The 19,893-nt window shown below is 42.9% G+C and overlaps 1 long non-coding RNA gene across 7 annotated transcripts in view; it reads left to right on the top strand.

Moving 5' to 3' along the window:
* The window catches only part of LOC143840331 (uncharacterized), a 509,677-nt gene extending 490,521 nt beyond the window's left edge, over positions 1 to 19,156 (top strand). For 5 of the 7 annotated variants that reach the window (XR_013232124.1, XR_013232122.1, XR_013232126.1 and 2 more), the window contains exon 4: positions 15,200 to 19,156. This is a non-coding gene — a long non-coding RNA (uncharacterized LOC143840331). Of the gene's footprint in view, positions 1 to 12,130; positions 12,225 to 15,199 lie in introns of all 7 variants that reach the window. The other 2 variants (XR_013232125.1, XR_013232121.1) reach the window with 2 other exon arrangements.
* Positions 19,157 to 19,893: the final 737 nt, after the last annotated feature.

Raw genomic sequence — 19,893 nt, 5'->3', positions numbered from 1 at the left:
CTTTTTTGCTCTTTCATTCTCCTATTAAGAACAACAGATCAATCGAAGCTGCAGAGAGAAAGAGTGATACAAACCTGCAAGTATTTGGAATGTCTTAACTCGAGCATGTGATCATTCCCTAAAACACGGCATGAGATACTCAGAGAATTGAATTGGTGACCTTTTCTGTTCAAGAACAATGTCCCTGAAGTTGGTGATACCTTTTATAGACCTTCATTTTGATTTACAGACATAGATATCATTTTGGAATATCATTTACCTTTGCTAGCATCCTTTCTTGCCTGATATGCAGACCCCATCAGTAGAGATGAATATAACTGGGCAAGATGCTACTGCCCAAATGACTGTTACATTGACACCAGGCTTTCTCAACCAAGGTTTCATGAAACTCTGGAAGGGGGGGGGTTGACAGTCCTGGTACGGTTTAATGTATGGGTGGGAGTTAATTTTATATATATATATATATATATATATATATATATATATATATATATATATATTTAATTTGTTAAACATTTATCAGGTGCTATGATCATATACGGTCATGTTGACCCCCTCCCAAAATGGCCAATGCTGGGCCTGGACAGGGTGGGAAGGGGAGGGGCCTGTACACAGCTATGCTTCCCGACCATATTCTGCACAATCACACCACCTGATTTTGGAGCCTGCCTAAGGCTCTGTGATCAAGCTGTATGACTCTTTCCTTGCTGTTTCCTTGTTTTGGTCATCTCCTGTGTTGGCGCCCTATAAATTCAACTGGGTTCCATTCACAGTCAAGAGGATGGGGGTGGGGGAGCTCCCCCCCTTTAAAAAAAACTGCTTCCCATCTCATTGCAGTTGCTATGCCCATGCATCGCTAGAACTGAAGCCTGATAGAAGATTAGATGCTGCCTGGCATGCTTTTTGCAGAAGCCTCACCTTGGAATTACATGATTCTCCAGCAGGACAGGATAAAAACTAGAATGGGCCGGAAGAGGCCGGAAGAGGCATTAACCAAATAAGAGAACTACAAAAAACAGTGGGATGCAAAAGACACTAAGGAACAATATTTTAGAAGTCAAAGAGCAGAAAATCCGTACCTTTAACAACCCTTACCAGCCCAAAAAGCCTACGGAGCACTCAGAACAGGAGTACTGCAAAAAACAATGGGATGAATTACAGACACTTAAGAACAAGACAATGCAGTAAAAGTGCTACGCTCAATATGCCAGCAAATTTGGAAAACTCAACAATGGCCACAGGATTGGAAAAGGTCAGTTTACATTCCAATCCCAAAGAAGGGCAATGCCAAAGAATGTTCAAACTACTGCACCATTGCACTCATTTCTCATGCTAGCAAAGTTATGCTCAAAATCCTACCAGCTAGGCTCCAGCAATATGTGGTCCGAGAACTTCCGGAAGTACAGGCAGGATTTCGAAGAGGCAGAGGAACTAGAGATCAAATTGCCAACATACGCTGGATCATGGAGAAAGCTAGGGAGTTCCAGAAGAAGAAGAAGAAGAAGAAGAAGAAGAAGAAGAAGAAGAGTTGGTTCTTATATGCCGCTTTTCCCTACCCGAAGGAGGCTCAAAGCGGCTTACATTCGCCTTCCCATTCCTCTCCCCACAACAGACACCCTGTGGGGTGGGTGAGGCTGAGAGAGCCCTGATATCACTGCTCGGTCAGAACAGTTTTATCAGTGCCGTGGCGAGCCCAAGGTCACCCAGCTGGTTGCATGTGGGGGAATGCAGAATCGAACCCGGCATGCCAGATTAGAAGTCCGCACTCCTAACCACTACACCAAACTGGCTCTCTACTTCTGCTTCATTGACTATGCTAAAGCCTTTGATTGTGTGGAGCACAACAAATTGTGGCAAGTTCTTAAAGAGATGGGAATACCAGAGCATCTTATTTGTCTCTTGAGAAACTTTTATGCAGGTCAAGAAGCAACAGTGAGAATTGAACATGGAATCACTGATTGGTTCAAAATTGAGAAAGGAGTTCGGCAAGGCTGTAAACTGTCGCCTTGCCTATTTAATTTGTATGCGGAGCACATCATGAGAAAGGCGGGATTAGAGGAGTCACAAATTGGGATCAAGATTGCAGGGAGAAATATCAACAACCTCAGATATGCAGATGATACCACTCTAATGGCAGAAAGTGAAGAGGAACTAAAGAGCCTGTTGATGCGGGTGAAGGAGGAGAGTGCAAAAGTTGGCTTGAAACTCAACATCAAGAAAACAAAGATCATGGCATCCGTCCCTCTCAATTCCTGGCAAATAGATGGGGAAGAAATGGAGATAGTGACAGATTTTATTTTCCTGGGCTCCAAGATCACTGCAGATGGGGACTGCAGCAAAGAAATTAAAAGACGCTTGCTCCTGGGGAGGAAAGCTATGTCAAATCTAGACAGTATCCTAAAAAGCAGAGACATCACCCTGCCAACAAAAGTGTGTCTAGTCAAGACTATGGTATTCCCAGCTGCAATGTATGGGTGCAAAAGTTGGACCATAAGGAAGGCCGAGCGTCAAAGAATTGAGGCTTTTGAACTCTGGTGCTGGAGAAGACTCTTGCGAGCCCCTTGGACTGCAAGGCAAACAAACTGGTCAGTCCTAGAGGAGATCAGCCCTGACTGCTCCTTAGAAGGCCAGATCCTGAAGATGAAACTCAAATACTTTGGCCACCTCATGAGAAGGAAGGACTCCCTGGAGAAGAGCCTAATGCTGGGAGCGATTGAGGGCAAAAGAAGAAGGGGACGACAGAGAATGAGGTGGCTGGATGGAGTCACTGAAGCAGTAAGTGCAAACTTTAATGGACTCCGGGGAATGGTAGAGGACAGGAAGGTCTGGAGGATCATTGTCCATGGGGTCGCGATTGGTCAGACATGACTTCGCACCTATCAACAACAAGAACAATATCTTAGAAATGAAGAAATGGGACTCTCGCCTCTGTATTAACCCCTTCCAAGCCAAAAGGCCTCTTGAACACCTGAGAATGGGCATTAAACAAACAAGAGTACCACAAAATAACAGTGGGATGCATTAGAGACACTTGAGAACAATATTTTAGAAATGAAAAAGTGTAACTCAAGGCAGCCTCCCACAGGGGAGAAACCTTTCCTCCCAAGTCCAGGTCTACCCATAGTGGCACATGGCAGGTAGACCTGTTTTCCAGGTTGCCAGGAATTCCTATGGAAGCCTATTGGAGGTAGACCTGTTGTCTATGCCTATGTCTATGTAGTACACCTATGTACTACACCTGGCCTCTGGAGTTGGGAAGACAGACTTCACCTCCTGAGGGTAGACCTGGCTACAGGAACTGACTTCACCCAGGCAACAGAACAGGTAAACCTGGCTTCCTGAGGGGACTTTCACAGCCAATGCACAGTAAACGTGGCCTCTGGAGAGCGCTTGGGCCCAGACAGGTGGTCATGGGCTCCCTAATGGAGTTGTTCTTTCTTCCCCCTCCCGCAAGCCCCAGTTGAGTTTTGAGAGAGAGCAAGAGAGAAACGTCCCTCTCCTGGAGGGCAGGTCCACTCTTAGCAGCATATGGAATGGCTCGCAAGAAACACTATTTCAGTTCAGAAAATATATTAACACAGTCCATCAAACCATTAAAATTGAACTGAAGTATGATGAGACCAAAAGTGCCTCTTGTGGCACAGTGTGGTAAGGCAGCAAGATATGCAGTCTGAAGCTCTGCCCATGAGGCTGGGAGTTCAATCCCAGCAGCTGGCTCAAGGCTGACTCAGCCTTCCATCCTTCCGAGGTCAGTAAATGGGGGGGGGGGAAACGGTAATGACTGGGGAAGGCACTGGCAAACCACCCCGTATTGAGTCTGCCATGAAAACGCTAGAGGGCTTCACCCCAAGGGTTAGTCATGACTCGGTGCTTGCACAGGGGATACCTTTACCTTTACCTATGATAAGACCAGCACCCGTTTTCTAGATGTGATTGTTAAAAAACAAGGTAACAGCATTCAAACAGACACTTTCAGGAAACCCACAGATGTCAACTTATTTTTGGTCGATGACAGTTTTTACCCCCACCATCTAAAAAGGAATCTTCCTTTCTCTCAGTTACTATGACTGAAAGGGAACTGTAGCTGTGAATCCGGTTTCACCAAATAGGTCTCAAATACCTGACCAGCAATTGGCTGAGAGAGGTTATTCAGCCAAAATTTTTAAACACACTCTTTATGAGGCGAAACAAATTCCTCGACCCACTCTTAATTCCCAAAACTCAAACCAGTACTACAGATAAAACGGTTGTTGTGTTAACATACAATAAACACTGCAATAACAGTAAGAATATCATTAATAAATAATGGTACCTTCTTTCTGACACTCTGAGATGCAATTCAATCTCTTTGTTTGGCTATAAACGAGAGAAAAACCTCAAGGACTTGCTTGTTCATAGTAGATTCTCCCACACAGGACCAGCAGTGACCACTTTAGATGGAAAAAGATTACCAAGTGTTTTTTTCCTTGTCAGCATTGCAAGGTTTGTCAGTATGCTAAACAAATATATAGCTTTAAGAGTTGCAGCAATGATAACACTTTCTTCATCAATCAATACATTACATGTGCTACATCTGCCGTGATAGATGGAGAGAGAGAGAGAGAGAGAGAGATGAAAGCAAATAGGAACAATATATAGGCTCCACATAGACCTCTAAGAATAAGAAGTCTTGAGCATCTGAGTTGCATCAGAAATCACAACATCTCAGTACTCATGGTCCAGCACTTCAGCATGACTCAGCAAACCACCAAAGATCATTGGCTTTATGGCACTGAGAAGATTTCAACATCTACTGAACATCACTTATCTGGGTATTTATTCTCAGGACTCTGCAACCAGCAGGTTTAAATCAGGAGATTGATTGGATGTATATTTATATATGAAATATTGTTTTCCCCCCTTTTTCTCTACCTTGATTATACATGGAAATATGTCCATTTATCAGAGAATAGACAGAAGTCTATTCACTCATTTACTTCCCACCCACCCCCCTCTGGTTTCACCTGGTCCTAACAGGCCAGTTCCAATTTTCTGCCTACACTGTTGCATCCTCCTCCTATAACATTAAATTATCTCCCCCCCCCCCATCAGTGAACCACCTCACCTGCTTTTGTACATGAACTCATTTCATGGGCACACAACAGATTTAATTGGCAGCCTGAAAAAAAGGTAATTTTCACTCCCTCCCCTCCTTAATTCATAAACAAATTGTTCCAGCTTTTTCATAATTATTTAAATTTCTTGCTGATAAGTGGACATGTTCCATCAGATCCATTGATTTTATCACCCTAAAAAATAAGTAAGCCTGATAATTATATAGTCTCTTTCACTATTGATTTGAGTTGTGTACCAGTTATCCCATTCCCTTATACCAGTTATCCCATTCTCTTATTTTTTTTACAGTTTTCATAATTTATTTATTTTACTGGCTGCTTTATGTATTTTATTACTGTATGTGTATCAAAATTAGACCTCTGAGGAAGATCCAGGGAGGGTTGAAACGCCTCAGGTCTAAGAAGGTCTAAGACCTAAGATTGTACAGTGCACAGGATACCTTTTCAACAGAGATCTATGGGCCTTGTGAGTGTTTTTAACTTTATAGGATTTTTTTAAGTTGTGCAGAGTAAATGTTCACATATTTTTGTGACTTGTTGTCTAGTTCACATAGATACCCAACCTTTTAGGTCTTAACTATTCCAGTTAATGTTTTTTGTTTCCTGTTCTGTGGTCACCAGGTCTATTGATTAAAACCAAAACACACACATACACATCAAAACCCTCACTTCTGGCAGGTATCCCCATTCTGTGGAGGGCAGGGCTCCAGGTCGAGAGGCCTCTGACAGGTAGACCTGTTTCCCAGAGGCCAGGTCTTCCTCTCCCACTCACCCCCCCCCCCCCCCCCGCCAGCACAGACTGCCACCTGCAATGCAGGCCAGAACATGCGTGAAACAAGAGTGAAATAAGTGTGGCCTGTGCTCTAGAGGCATTTTGGCCCAATACAGATTAATAAAGATGTGAGAGTTACACTTCTTCATTCCTAAAATATTGCTCTCGGGTGTCTGTAACCCATCTCGCTGTTTTTTGTGGTCCTCTTGTTGTTTGATGCCTGTTCCGTGGTGTTCCAAAGGCATTTTGCCCCAGAACAGGTTAATCAAGAGGGGAGCGTTACACTCCTTCATTTCTAAAATATTGTTCTCAAGTATCTGTAACTCATTCTGCTGGGTTGTTTTTTGTGTGTGTGGCAGTTCTCTTGTTTGTCTACTGCCTGTTCCGTGATGTTCCAGAGGCAGTTTGGCCTGGAACGGGTTAAAAAAGGAGGGAGATTTACACTTTTTCATTTCTAAAATATTGTTCTCTAGTGTCCCTAATGCATCCCACTGCTTTTTGCAGTTCTATTGTTTCTTTAATGCCTGTTCCAGCCGCTTCTGGTGTGTTCCGGAGGCTTTTTTTTTTTTGGCCTGGCAAGGGTTAATAAAAGTGCAGGATTTCCACCTTTTCATTTCTAAAACCTTGCTCTGGAGGGTCTGTAATGCATCCCCCTGCTTCTTGCGGTCCTCTTGTTTGCTGAACGCCCGTGGCGGGCCGTTGCTGCCTCGACGCCGTCCCCTCTGCGGCCGGTCCGGCTGCCCCCCAGATCTCTCCATCCCTTCCAATTAGCGCAGCCAGGCATTCTTTCCCGGCCCCGCCAACACCAAGGCATATTTTAAACCTGACACTTTCCCTCCGCTGAGTTCTCGGCACCCCGCTGAGCCGATGGAGTCCCAATCAGCGGGCTGCTTCTGATGCTGCCCCTTCACGAGATTGCCTCGGGAGCCAGAGCAGCCGCGGAGGGATCGCTAATGAGTGCCGCGAGCCGCGGGAGAAGCGGGTCCCTGCCTGAAAGGGTCTCTTTTGATTAATCAATGCCTTATTGATTACTCGTTTGCATGCAAAACCCAGGCGCCTTCGGCAGATTGGCCGCTAGGCGTGCAACGGCTGCTCTTAGCGGATGGGTTCCCGGCCAGCGTTTGGGGGAGGAGTTCTGTCTTCGTGCTTTTTCTTCAGATGCGTTTGAGGCTTGTCTTTCTTTGGAAGGGCTAATACCTAATAAGTCCCCTCTTCAACCAAACAGCACCTCAACTTTAACATGCTGAAGTAGCTGGGAGTCGAATACCACTCTTTAATATGTGTTAGAGACTTAAAACTTGAAGCCTCCCCCCCCCTTTTTTTTTTCTTTTTAGAGCACTCCACAAATCAGAAGGTAGTCTTATGGTGAAAATCCAACCTGGTAAAATGGCATTAATCTAACTTCTGATATGGTCCTCCTTCCCTAACTCAGAAGGATTCAATTGCACAACGTTTGTAGGGAGACTTCTTAACCCTGCTGTACTTCCTTTGGAATTGTCCTTAGGCTCAGAATCAACATTATCTTTTATTTGGGTACCAAAAAAGGTCTTCTCTTGGATATTTACATAAGTTTGTCAGGATCATGTCAAGCAATCTGAAGTAAGGGGATGAAAAGGATCTGTTCTGGCTCAGAAAAAAATGCAAACTCTCTTTTCCCCTATTGAAACTGGAATAGAGGACAGTGTGAAAATCATCAGATCTGGAATTCAACTCAGCAGATCTTCATTAAAAAAAATCAGTTCATTCAATTGCATGTTGAATAAATGGGACGTCAAATTATAATATAGTATGTTATCATCATGCCGTTAGGTTCCACACACACAAACACACACAAACATACTCCAAGAGATATTCATGGACTTCACTGAATACCCAAAGTTGAAGTTGTAGCTCTTGAGAAGTTAACTGAAAGGAAGCACTCTACCAACTTGGTCACCTTTTCTTCAGGATTTTCCTTCTTTACAAATTCACTTCTTGAACAATATCCCCTCCCTTACATGGTATGAGATAACCAACACACGCCTACAGATTTTACAGAGCAAGTCCCTGTACATAAACAATAGGTGGATAAATGCATGTGTAAACAAAATATTCAGGCAACGAGCAAATTAATAAATATTGAACCACAAAATAGCGAAGTTTTCAAGCCATGTCATTAACTGTCACCATGTTTGAGTTGTGTCTTACTGTGCAGTCCAGTGCTTGTGTACTTGGAAACAAGCCCCATTGAATTCAATAGGGCATACTCTCAAGGAAGTGTACACCAGACTTCAGGCTGTAAGTCCAATATTTATTTTAGCTTTAATTTTAAAACAACTGAAATAATCTCAATTTCCATTAAAATCACTACATATTGTTAAACAAAAATAGAGTCCAATAGCACCTTTAAGAGTAACAAGGATTTATTCAAGGCGTGAGTTCACGCCTTGAATAAATCTTTGTTGCTCTTAAAGGTGCTATTGGACTTTATTTTTTGTTGTGCTGCTTCAGACCAACACGGCTATCCACTTGAATCTACATATTGTTAAGTGATTCAATAGCAGTTAGCACCACTTATTTATTTTATTTATTTATATTTCCATTTAAACCCTTTCCTTCCCTGGAGGCTCGGGGTGGGGGGAGGGTTATAAAAGGTTTTAGATACACAACAAATAAAATATTATTTTAGGCTTTAAAATTCTACAACTTAGAATGAAAACTGAACAACCCTATTAATTCAGAGCCTACAGCCACTGCCTCTTTATGAGGATCTTATAGCTGGTTCCTGAACTGGGGTGGGGATATGGCATCCTTAGAGGGTTTGTCTAGGGGTGGAGTTTCAAACAGGGAGGCCAGCATCTTTTTGTTATTTCTTGGCCTCAACCATAAACCTGTCAGAACAGTTCTGTCTTACAGGCCCAGCAGAACTGGTTAAGGCCCCACAGGACCTTGATGTAATTGGACAGAATGTTCTACCAGGCCATCAAATATGACAACACCACCTGCTTATATCTTATTTTGAAGGGAATCAAAATCCTAGCTGTGTTTGTGTGTGCAGAATATTAAAATCATATATTTAATAATGATGAGTGGACCCACCATGAGGATCAAACAATCAGTCAGGAGAAGGCAATGTGGTATAGTGGTTAGACTGTTGGACTAGGATCTGGGAGATCCAGGTTTGAATCCCCACTCTGCCATGGAAGCTTGCTGGGTGACCTTGGGCCAGTTGCACAATGTTGGCACTTGGCTTAACTTACCTCACAAGGCTGTTGTCAAAGTAAAATGGAGGAGAGGAGAACCATGAGAACCACTTGTGGTCACCATTGGTGGGAAAAGGGGTGGTATTAAATAAATAAACAAACAAACAAATAAATAATAGTAAGTTAATTCTGAGTTTATCATCAATAAAATAATCCATAAAACAGAGTAGCTTGTTGGACTTAGGGTACAAATATTCAGTCACATGCAATACACAGAGAAATACAAGTCAGAATCAAAACATTCACATAATAAAAGGATGGAACTCATACATGTTGGAATAATAGGGTAACTCAGGGTAACCTCTCGAGGTTAGAAAGGAAGGAAGGAAGGTTAATTGCTATTTTTTTAAAAAAGAAAGTCTCCTGACATAAACCAGAAGTCCTGTTCATTCAGAGACATCAAGAAAAAGGGCAACATCCTTGGGTTCCTTAGGGGTCATGCAAAAATATGAAACAGAGACAGAAAATTACATGATTGATCTGATGATATGGGAAGAATCTGAGCAGCAAGGTGGACAAGCTAGCAGACAGGGGAAAGGGAGCACTGGGAGAAACAGGCAGCTGGACAAAGGAAACCGAAAAGGCTGTTTGGGGTGGGTGGGCAAGAAGGACATTTTGATGGAGTGTGGGAAGGAGGTAGGGGGAACTGGGGCCACTGCAACAGGGGAAGCGAACATTTACTACTGCCCCCCCCCCCAAAAAAAAGGCTTCAAGTCTTTCCCAACCCAGAGCTGGCAATGCTAATGCAGGATGAGTGATGTTTCTCATGAATTGCTTTTAAAAATCCCCTAGTCAGGAGCAATGTCAGGATGCAAATGAGTCACATTCTTGCACTCCAGCAGGAAGATGCAGAGGGAAGAGTTGGGGGACTCTAATTCAGGTGGCTACCTGTCTGGAACCATGCAGCAGAGGGCTGGATTTTGCCTGTTTGGGCTGCTGTGGGAGGGGCAGCACTTTGCCACATCTATGCTTTGGGAAGATCCGGAATGGGAAATGAAAACATCGACCTAACTCTGCAAAATTCCTTTCTGGCCTTAAGACAATAAGCACAGAAAAAGACAAGGTTCCAGCACAGAAAAAGACAAGGTTCCTATGAGCATTATTTTGTTGCAGCATGGGGAGGAAGTGGACAGCTGTAGAGATTTCACTGGCCAGACAGAATTCAGTGAAAGGAAAAATCCACTGTGCTTTCCAGTTAATTCTCCCTCCCAGGTCAATTTCTGTTGTGAACCTAGCAATTGGGCGGGTTTGTGTGTGTGTGTGCCTTTCTCTCTCTGAACCACATCCCTTATAGTGAAAATCATAGTTATTGCTGCAGATAAATGGCTCCCTGACCTTCAAACAATTTGTAAGAACAGAGTTGTGGATGTGACTTATGAGGAACAGGGGTAGGGACTAAAACTGAGCAGAGTCAGAGGATGTGGTTCTCTACCTTTCCCCGCACAATTCAAACCCTATGATTCTTCATAACTTGTCATGACCTCTCCTAGTGGTTTCATATAGAGGGGGAAATTGAACTTTGTGGACCTCCACAACGTAATGAACACTTTTGGAAAAACGTTTGACCAAGTAGGATAAGGATCACTGAAGTGCAGTGGCCTTAATACCAGTTCCAGCCAGTTAATCTAGAAGGATTTCATGGGGGATGATAGTGAAGGATGCTGAGGGGTCATGTAGATGTAAAAATCCACTCTCTCCTACCCCGTTCTCATCAAAGATCATCCAAATGGGAAACCATGGTGTTTAGGCATGTCTAAGTCTACTGTACTAAGCCTTCTGGCTTTCCAGTACAGTGGTGGTCTTTGTGCACAACATTAGGGGTTTGGCCTTGTCTTGGTCTGCTCAACTAAATACCTGATGTACCAAATGAAAAACCTCCATGGCACATTTGGAAATGCAAGTATGTTGCTCTTATGCCACAAGTTCATTTATGAACGCATGAAGAAGTAGGGATCTGAAGAAGTGAGTAGGGATGACTCATGTAAGCTCCTGCCCTGCCACATATTTTGCTAGTCTTTTATGTGCTACTCAATGCTTGCTTTTTTCTACTGCTACAGACAGATTAATATGGCTACTCATCTTGATCAAATGGACATAGGGTGAATGCCAACATTTCTGAAAATAGTTGGTGAAGAGATTGCTTCCAGGCAATGTTGGCCAAGTAGATAATCATTGCTGTCCATGCTGAGTCATTGATCATCGGTTTGATGGAGGAGGTCCTTCCAGAGCTCACAAACCCCTTGCATTAGGGCCTGTGGGTTATAACATCACTAGGGGCAAAGCCCGTTGTCTCCAAGAATACAACGGGCGCTAGAGCTTGGCAGTGGGAAGAGGAAGGGGAGGAGTTGTCCAGTCTGTAAGGGCATGGGGTTGTCATGTGTGTTGTGTGGGAGGTTGTGGTGGCATGGTGGCAAATGAGGGCATGGGTGTGGAGAGATGGGTGTCAAGAACCTGTGGTGTGGAATGTTCGCTGATTGTGGGAGATGACTGACCTTTGGGAATTGTGGCATAGTGGTTACAGATGAGCTTTCCAGAGCCATGTCCTCAGATATGTGAAGGGAAAATCAGACTGGAGACTCTTCTTAAGGGAAGATTACATGGCAACCAATTCCCCCCAGTTCTGTGTTATTTCCCTTCCTGTGTGAATTAGGCCAGATTCACCGAAATGCCCCTCTGCCCTAATACACATAGGGTAGTCACAGGACACAGGTGTCTACCCTGTTCCTCCATATTTTCACTGTTGGTAAAATATTATGTGCGCACATGCTTCTTTCATGGTTGCTCCTTAGAAGAATGGATTTTTGTACCCGATTGCTTAGTACCCAAAGGAGTCTCAAAGCGGTTTACAAACACCTTTTCCATTTGCCTCTCCACAATAGTCAACCTGTGAGGTATGTAGGGTTGTGAGAGATCTGAGAGAACTGGGAATGGGCCGCAGTGACCCAGCAGGCCTCAGGTGTCTCAAAGCATTTTCCAATCCTCTTCCCCTTCTCTCCCCATAGCAGACTCCCCATGAGGGAGGTGGGGTAGCGAGCCTCACAGGGAAGCTGGCAACCCTAAGAGGAAGACTCTCTGTGCACAGCAGTCTTGACCTTGGTAAGGTTTTTTATACTGTTTTTTTATTTGCCAGGCCAAGGTTATTTGCCAGTTACTATTTCAGTGACGATGTGTCTCCAGACATTTACTTGTTCTCTATTTAGTTTCAGGCTGTAAATATTTATTTAGATCTTCCTGCGCTTTCCAGACTCACAGGACTGATGCTGGTCTGCCTGTCTGCGCCCCAGAATACAAACAGTTGCTGATAAGGGCTGGCCATAACCCAGAGGCCAGGAGGGACACTCCTGCACCACTCCCTCCCAACTGCAGGCAAAAATGGCTCATTTGAAGGCTGGACTCTGAGGCATTGTACGATTATGAAGTCCCACCTCCAAACCTCCAGGAATATTTCCAACCCAGGGGTAGCCAACCTACAGGTGTGGCCTGGAGAGCTCCTGGAATTACAGCTCACCTGCAGAGTATAAAGATCAGCTCCCCAGGCAGAAAGGGCTACTTTGGACAGGGTTGTGGTAGAGAAGAAACACTTAAGGCTTCCCACACAGGTTGTTGTTGAATTGAATGACTTGAGGCCTACTGCACAGGGTTGTTGTGCAGATGAAACAGGAGACAAAAGAGCCAGCTTCCTCTGCAGAATAACGCTGTGCAGAGGCCTCAAATCTGCAGAGAGTTGCAAAGAAGAAAGACCCATGGCTTGGCTGTGTCTAACCCCCGGCCAGAGCAGTATTTTAAGTAAGAAGGGGATTTTCTGTGGCCTCCCCTGTCAGCCAACTGGCAAAGGGGAAAGTTTCCCACCCTCAAAAGGAAGGCCCTGAGGTTCCCTTGTGTTGCTCTCTGAAGGAAAAGGCTTCCCTCCCCTCTATCAGGGCCTGTCAAAGGCTCCCTTGCAGCAGCCCTGAGGGGAGGGAGGGGGAGGGGGAGCACTCTGCAGCCTCCTGCCAGCTCTGTCAGGGTTCTGAGGCAATTTGCAGTTGGACTTGACAGTTAGGACAGCCTTGGGGCGAAAAGGCCTGGCACAGCCTGTCCAAGCCTCTGTTCTCATCCCCCTTGGCAGCCCTACTGACCTCCTCTCCCTTTGGTGGTCAGGAGCAGACTGGCAGCCAGACTGGGCTGGGTGAATGGAATTTTGGTCTGTCCTGGTGAGGGGCCAATAGGAAGGCACTTTGTGTGCCTCCCCATTGGCTGCTTGGCCCTGGATGGACACTCGGAGGGCCCAATCAGGAGCCGCTTTGCAGCTCCTGATTGGGCCCTCTGAGTTTTTATCCTGGACAGGGCCCGCCCTAACTCCTCCCCAGGTGGCCTTACTCTTTTATTTAATAGGACCCTGTCCTATTTAAAGAGAGCCTCTTGTGGTGCAGAGTGGTAAGGCAGCCGTCTGAAAGCTTTGCCCATGAGGCTGGGAGTTCAATCCCAGCAGCCGGCTCAAGGTTGACTCAGCCTTCCATCCTCCCGAGGTCGGTAAAATGAGTACCCAGCTTGCTGGGGGGTAAATGGTAATGACTGGGGAAGGCACTGGCAAACCACCCCGTATTGAGTCTGCCATGAAAACGCTAGAGGGCGTCACCCCAAGGGTCAAACATGACTCGGTGCTTGCACAGGGGATACCTCTACCTTTTACCTATTTAAAGATGTGATGCTTTCTGGACAAAATCACTGTCCGTCTGATCTAGATATTCTGTGTTAGATCCAACCAGCTTTTCGCTGATGAAAATACATTCAGGGCTCTCCTTTTACCACCCCCAAATACTGTGCTACATCTCCTGGGACCTGCATTGTCAAAAGCCATGTTGGATGGGGACTGTAATAAGCTTGAACTCAAAAGCTGGCTGGATCCAATCTTCTCTGTCTGGTCAGTCCGTGATGACTGACTCGTATTGTGGGCATTCTCCCATTTTGGTAACCAGAGACCTACTGTCCCCTACCCCCAGTGTTCTGTTTTGCTGTTATGGCTAATATCTGAGGGCAGAGATACCCTCTGTGTTGAGATGTTCGTATGCATCCAGTTGTTTTTGTAAGACTGGGCACAACTGTACAATTTCCCTCTGACAATTACGTCTTAAAAAAAACACTGTTGTTCTTTGTATCTTTGCGGAGAGCAAAACAGCAGATAGATTTTGAAGAAGTTAAATGCAGAAACCGAGGGATCAATTTAAGCTCAAGGAGCTTCCACAGTCAACAGGTGTCAACACTCATGAAAACAAAGTGTGTCCTTGAGCACAATTAATGGTCTGCTCTCAGGGGCACAGAATAATGTAATTTGTGAAGAAGAAGGTGGCACCAATGAGGCCATGAAATACAGTGTTCCAGTTTCTCTGAGTTCTGGATCACAATACGCTGTCAACCGCGTAAGCAAGAAATGAGATGGCACACAATGACTTTTTAAAAGACAGGATTGCAAAGTGTATTTCGTGCTGAAACCCAAAAATAGTGCATGTCAGGGCAGTGATGACTCCTTTTGAAAAACAACCCTTTTATCTCGCTTCACTTTTGTGTTTTATAAAATGATTCCAAACAGACAGATGTACTTAGAAGCTATCAGGTTGGAACCTCAGATGGTATTTCAGAAGAAGGCAAACTGCTAATGGTTGTTTTGCATTTGTAGTACTGAACATAAAAATACTGCTTTTTTAAACAAGTTACAATAATGCAATTAGTAAAAAAAAATTAAAACAAACTTCCAATTGTAAAATAGAAAAGATTTCAGATTTAATATCTGGAACAGAAGAATAAGCTCTAAGGTGGTTTACCGTACCATCCTATGTAGGTTGACTCCACTGTATTCTGTGATGATTTCTCCTAGATCAGGGTCTGTAGATTTGCATCGCTAATCTTGAAAATGTTTTATCATTCTAACCAGTCATTATTCAATGGAAATTACATGTGGAAACTTAACTTGTGCACGGGAGGGGGTTGTTTGTTTAATTTTCACTATTCATTAGAAAAAGAATTATTTTGCTATTTGGTTGTTTAATATGTTTTTGTTTCCATAATTCTATTCTGTTATTATTTCCCATTAGTTCCAATAGAAGAATCCCCCCAGTGGAGGAATTTCCCCATGTTCTCAGGTCTGTAGATGGCTTTCTATCTAAACCCTGGGGTACTGCAGCTTTCCCATGGATATCCACACTAGGAGAACTGATAGAAGAGGTTCATAATAGGAACACAGACAAGGACGACAAGACATCTGGGCAAGCAAGCAATAGAAGGATCTTCAACATTCCACAGGGCCTGCAAACAGAGCTCTTTCGCCAGGTATATGGTTGAGGCCGGGGCTGGTAAGATAGATCTACGGCCCCCCCACCCTGGGATCTGGGATCTGAAGTGAACATCATCGGGACCTCCTTCTCCACCCGCTAGTAGTGGAGGTGGGAGTTTTACTGATTTTACACCATGTTGGTAATGTTTTTATGTCTTTTAATGGGGTTTAATGGGGATTTTAAGACACTGTAACCCTCATGAATGGTTTCCCCTCCCTCCCAGTTTTAAAAATCTGTTTTCTATGCATCTTAATTTTATAAGTAGGAAAATACATTATCATTACAACAAAGTTTCATAAACTAATGGTAGCAAATAGGGGTAAAGAAAGTCACTCTTGAATTTAGATTATTAGGACAATTCATTAGTCTCGCTTTCCTTCGAATTAGTCACAGCAGCATTTTATTATATATCAGCAGTAAAATCCGTCAAGGATATGGGAAAGTGTTAAGATCACCCAAGATTTCTTTCTATCTCGATGATCTTCCTGGCAAAAGAGCAAAATTAAGCTTTGTTCTCTCTGGAAAGGAAAAAGAATTTCTACAACCTTGTATCTATTGGGTGGTATTTTTAGAACATATTCTAAAAGAACTGGAAAGGCTCAGCCCTGCTTTCCCGCACACATCAATTCAGGCCCGCATAGCAGATGTCAAGATTGAGCCCTAAGTGCAGATCATGACATGCTGCTGTGATAAAAGCTGTTTCTGTTTGCCTTAACATTCATGCTCAGAAGTGAATGCCACTGGTGACATAGCAAAGATAAGTATCACTTCCTTTGTGTCAGTCAAAGGCAAGGTAGGATAAAAGTTATACTTAATTCTGAAACTCCTATCACTCCCTCTGATGAGACTGGTTAATTTACCCTCCAATATTAAGTAATGTTAAAGCAACATAGTCTCCGTTACAGGGAGACAGGCATTTGATTCCCTACCCCTCCCAATGAATAAAGGAGACTGAATTAAGCAGGTTTTAGGAAGTGGGGTCCATATTACAATCATGCATAAGTTCCGATAGTATGGCAGTCCTCATTATCAATTAGCTATGAAACTATTATCTTGGCAAAGAACTAACAAAATGAACATCATTAATGTTTGGGGAATATGGAAAAGGAGGAAAGGGGGACAATATTCTCTGAAACTGTATTTCAGATATCTATAAAAATGTACACTATATACTCTCTGCAACTACAGTGGTACCTTCAAGCTATGTACCTACAAAACTCACACTAACAAAAGCAATTAAGTCCTTAAGCCGCCATGTACTTTAATACTGTATTATGCAAACCGGGGCCCATAAATGTACCGTGGGGGTCTGTGTGTCCACTGTAAGAACAGAAGGCAAGATTTTCTCATGCCATTGGGCCAATGGGAGAATGGAGCCCTTTCCAGGTTCTAGGAATGGGAAAATGGGAACAGGGCTCTCTTCTTCTTGTGAAGGGGTCAGGATTGTCTTTCACTTTTTGAGTCCAGATCACCAGCCAGATAATGTGCTGATTGGCTGTTAAGAGCCAGCACCTCAGCCATGAGAACAATTGTTTAGGTGGCACCATAGCTTATCATAGTTAATTTTAGTATAAAATTGAACTGTTCTCACTCTGTTTTTCATTACAGGAGATTTCAGTGCATGCGTACGCTTATGTGCACTGGTATTTCTGCTTTGTAAAAAATATACATATATGCTTTCTTATGTGATGAATGCCATCAATTTTGCCAACTTAGCACGCCAACTATGACATTAAACTACAAATGGTATGTATACACGTACTTTCCCGTGTGGAATAATATCTCTGTGGGAAAATCATCATGTGGGAAGTAGCTCCTAGAAGAACCAAGTTCAGTACTTACTTTGAGGCAAAGCTTTGACCTGTATTTTGGACCTGATCCAGGAAACAGTATCTGTTTTCTTCAGTGCATATGCAAGTTGATTGATAAAGAATCATGTAAAATGTGTTCTGATGGTTACAAGAGTGTGTTTCTGAGAATCTTAGGGGGGATTAGATGGAGTAATGGAGAATATCAGAGTGGTCCAATGTTACTTTCATAAGCAATGTAACCACTGGATGTAAAGGTCATGTACTGCAGCATGCTCATTTCTTGGAGTTCATAGTGGGGGCTCGCTCTGTGATGTTTGTTGGTTTCTCAAAAACATCTAATTGGTCATTATAGAAAACGGAATGTTAGGCTAGATGGTTGACAGGGTCATAGTTCACCTAGGGTGCAAAAATACCTTAGGTTGACTCTGGTGAGTCAACAGATGAAATAAATTTGGACTTGCAAGTCACCATATGAAAAGGTTTGGATTGGAAACCACTGCCCTAGGAAAGGTATTAGAATTTGGTCTCTTATCTGAAGCAGGCCTCATAGTCAGGAGCCATGCAACAATGGGAGTGATGATACATAAATAAACCAAAGCAGTATGGAAGAAATCGACATGTCTTTTGGGACAGTCTTACGTCCTAGTGAATTTAAGGTTTTGAAACTCCTCATTGGTAGTGTGTGTTTCAGGCTTGTTACAGTTGTTTGTTCATACCATCCATACTTTACCCTACAGTGGGGAACTCCCTTCACACAGGCGGTATAGTCATAAATTATTTTGTACATCTTCCTTCTCATAGACTAAACTATTTGGCACATATATACAGGTATATTAACACCTGCATCACCACAAAATGACAATACCACAGATGTTTGAGATTGGGAAGATGATTGTTTATTGAAAACTCTTTTTTGACATTTAAATTGTTAAGATACTTAAGAGGTAAATAAAATCAAAGGGTTTCTTTTATAAAAATGAACTGGGGGAGATTTTTTGTGCAGTGATATTTTAAATCTGAAAGTGGCCTGCAATACCATAATCAGGTTTGTTGATTTGGACTCAAGGAAAACTGGAGAACAGAAGGCGAACTGCAGAATCTTAACAGTCCTTTCCATTGGACAATAGTTATGTTCTAAACATGCTTGCATTTTGTGTATTTAATGTGGCTGGAATATCTATCCGGCTAACATTTATACAGACCTGTTTGCCAAACCAGAAGCAATTTGTGTAATTATACACATAATGTATTTTAACCAAGTACACAAAGAAGGTTTTAATAATGCCACTTACGATGTAGATTTAACTTACACTACTATTTAGTCTCTCTTCCTTAATAGGATACTAAAAAGGAATTTTATGACAACATTATCAGTAGCATTTTGTGATAATTAGAATAACAATAATAATACTGAGATATTTTTCAGTAATAATGGTGTTATTAATGAGATTTTTATGAAAGACAGACTTCTTTGGTATAATTATGAAAATTGATCTTTTGCATTTTAGTTATTCACTGAAATCAGATAAGTGGCTTAACTACATGTATTATTTCTAATAAATATTCAGAAGAATGCATTTAAACAAGGCTCCTCATTCTATTCTTGCTCATATTCCTTGCATTTAAATAAAAGTGTAATTGCTCTGCTTTTTTTTTTAAACTGCTAGTTTGGATTAGCTGTCTAACCTGTACAGTGTAGCTGTTTGCTGTTTGCATGTTTAATAGCTTTATTAACATTTGGTGAAGCCTTAATTTCTGACTCTCTTGAAGTGTCCTGCCTTTAAATCAGCACTACAATTTAACCAGCAATAATCTGTCAAGATAAGATAAAGACCTATACCAGATGAAATGCAGTATTTTTGTGTAGCATCCTATCATTGTTAAAGGAATGATCAGAGCACGTCTAAATTAAGCACCTGAAAGTTTAATAAACTTTGTAGCATAATTTTAAATTATGTGTGTGTGTTCAGCAAATGGTTCTGTTCTGGCATCAAATATATATATTTGGATGGAAGAAGCCTTCAAATGCTTGTAGAATCTCAATAGCCCAGATTTAGAAAACTAGTTTCATCTCACCTCAATTTCAGGGGCAGTATGGGGCTTCCAACGGGGAAAACAAACCTAGTATTAGTAACCGACAAAGCTGACAGGGCCCACAAACTAGCAAGAGCATCCAAGGTATGAGCCATTAGCTTCTTAAATAATAACAGCCAGATTTTTATTGCACAGTTGTATAAATATGTACACTACATTGGTGTAGCTATACATGCTCCAACAGTTACGTTGAAAAACTGAGAATGGCCACTACTACCATGTCCTTCCCAGTGTCACAGATGGCTGGCAGGCAGCCTCTTTTTCTAGTTTGTTGGCTAGGTATACTTCAGGGTTCCCCGTTCCATGGATGCTGCATTCCCAGTCTACAGCCCAAATGGGCATTTCCTTCAGGGTGGCTCCTGCTTCTGGTAGGCAGTGCTCTGAGAAAAGGGCATGAAGGTATATTCATCTGAGAGAAAGAATAAGGGGGGACCATTGCTGTCTTCTCATCAAGGTATCCCCCCCCCCCCAATCCTGAAAACCTCCCCAGAATATTGAGGATGTTCATGGTTTTTTATATGCCACTCTTCTCCCCAACTGGAGACCCCA

The sequence above is a fragment of the Paroedura picta genome, chromosome 6 (genome assembly GCF_049243985.1).
Source record: "Paroedura picta isolate Pp20150507F chromosome 6, Ppicta_v3.0, whole genome shotgun sequence".
In the NCBI taxonomy this organism is placed as follows: Eukaryota; Metazoa; Chordata; class Lepidosauria; order Squamata; family Gekkonidae; genus Paroedura; species Paroedura picta.
The sequence above is the reverse complement of the archived record's forward strand: the minus strand, read 5'-3'. Positions and strand labels throughout refer to the sequence as shown.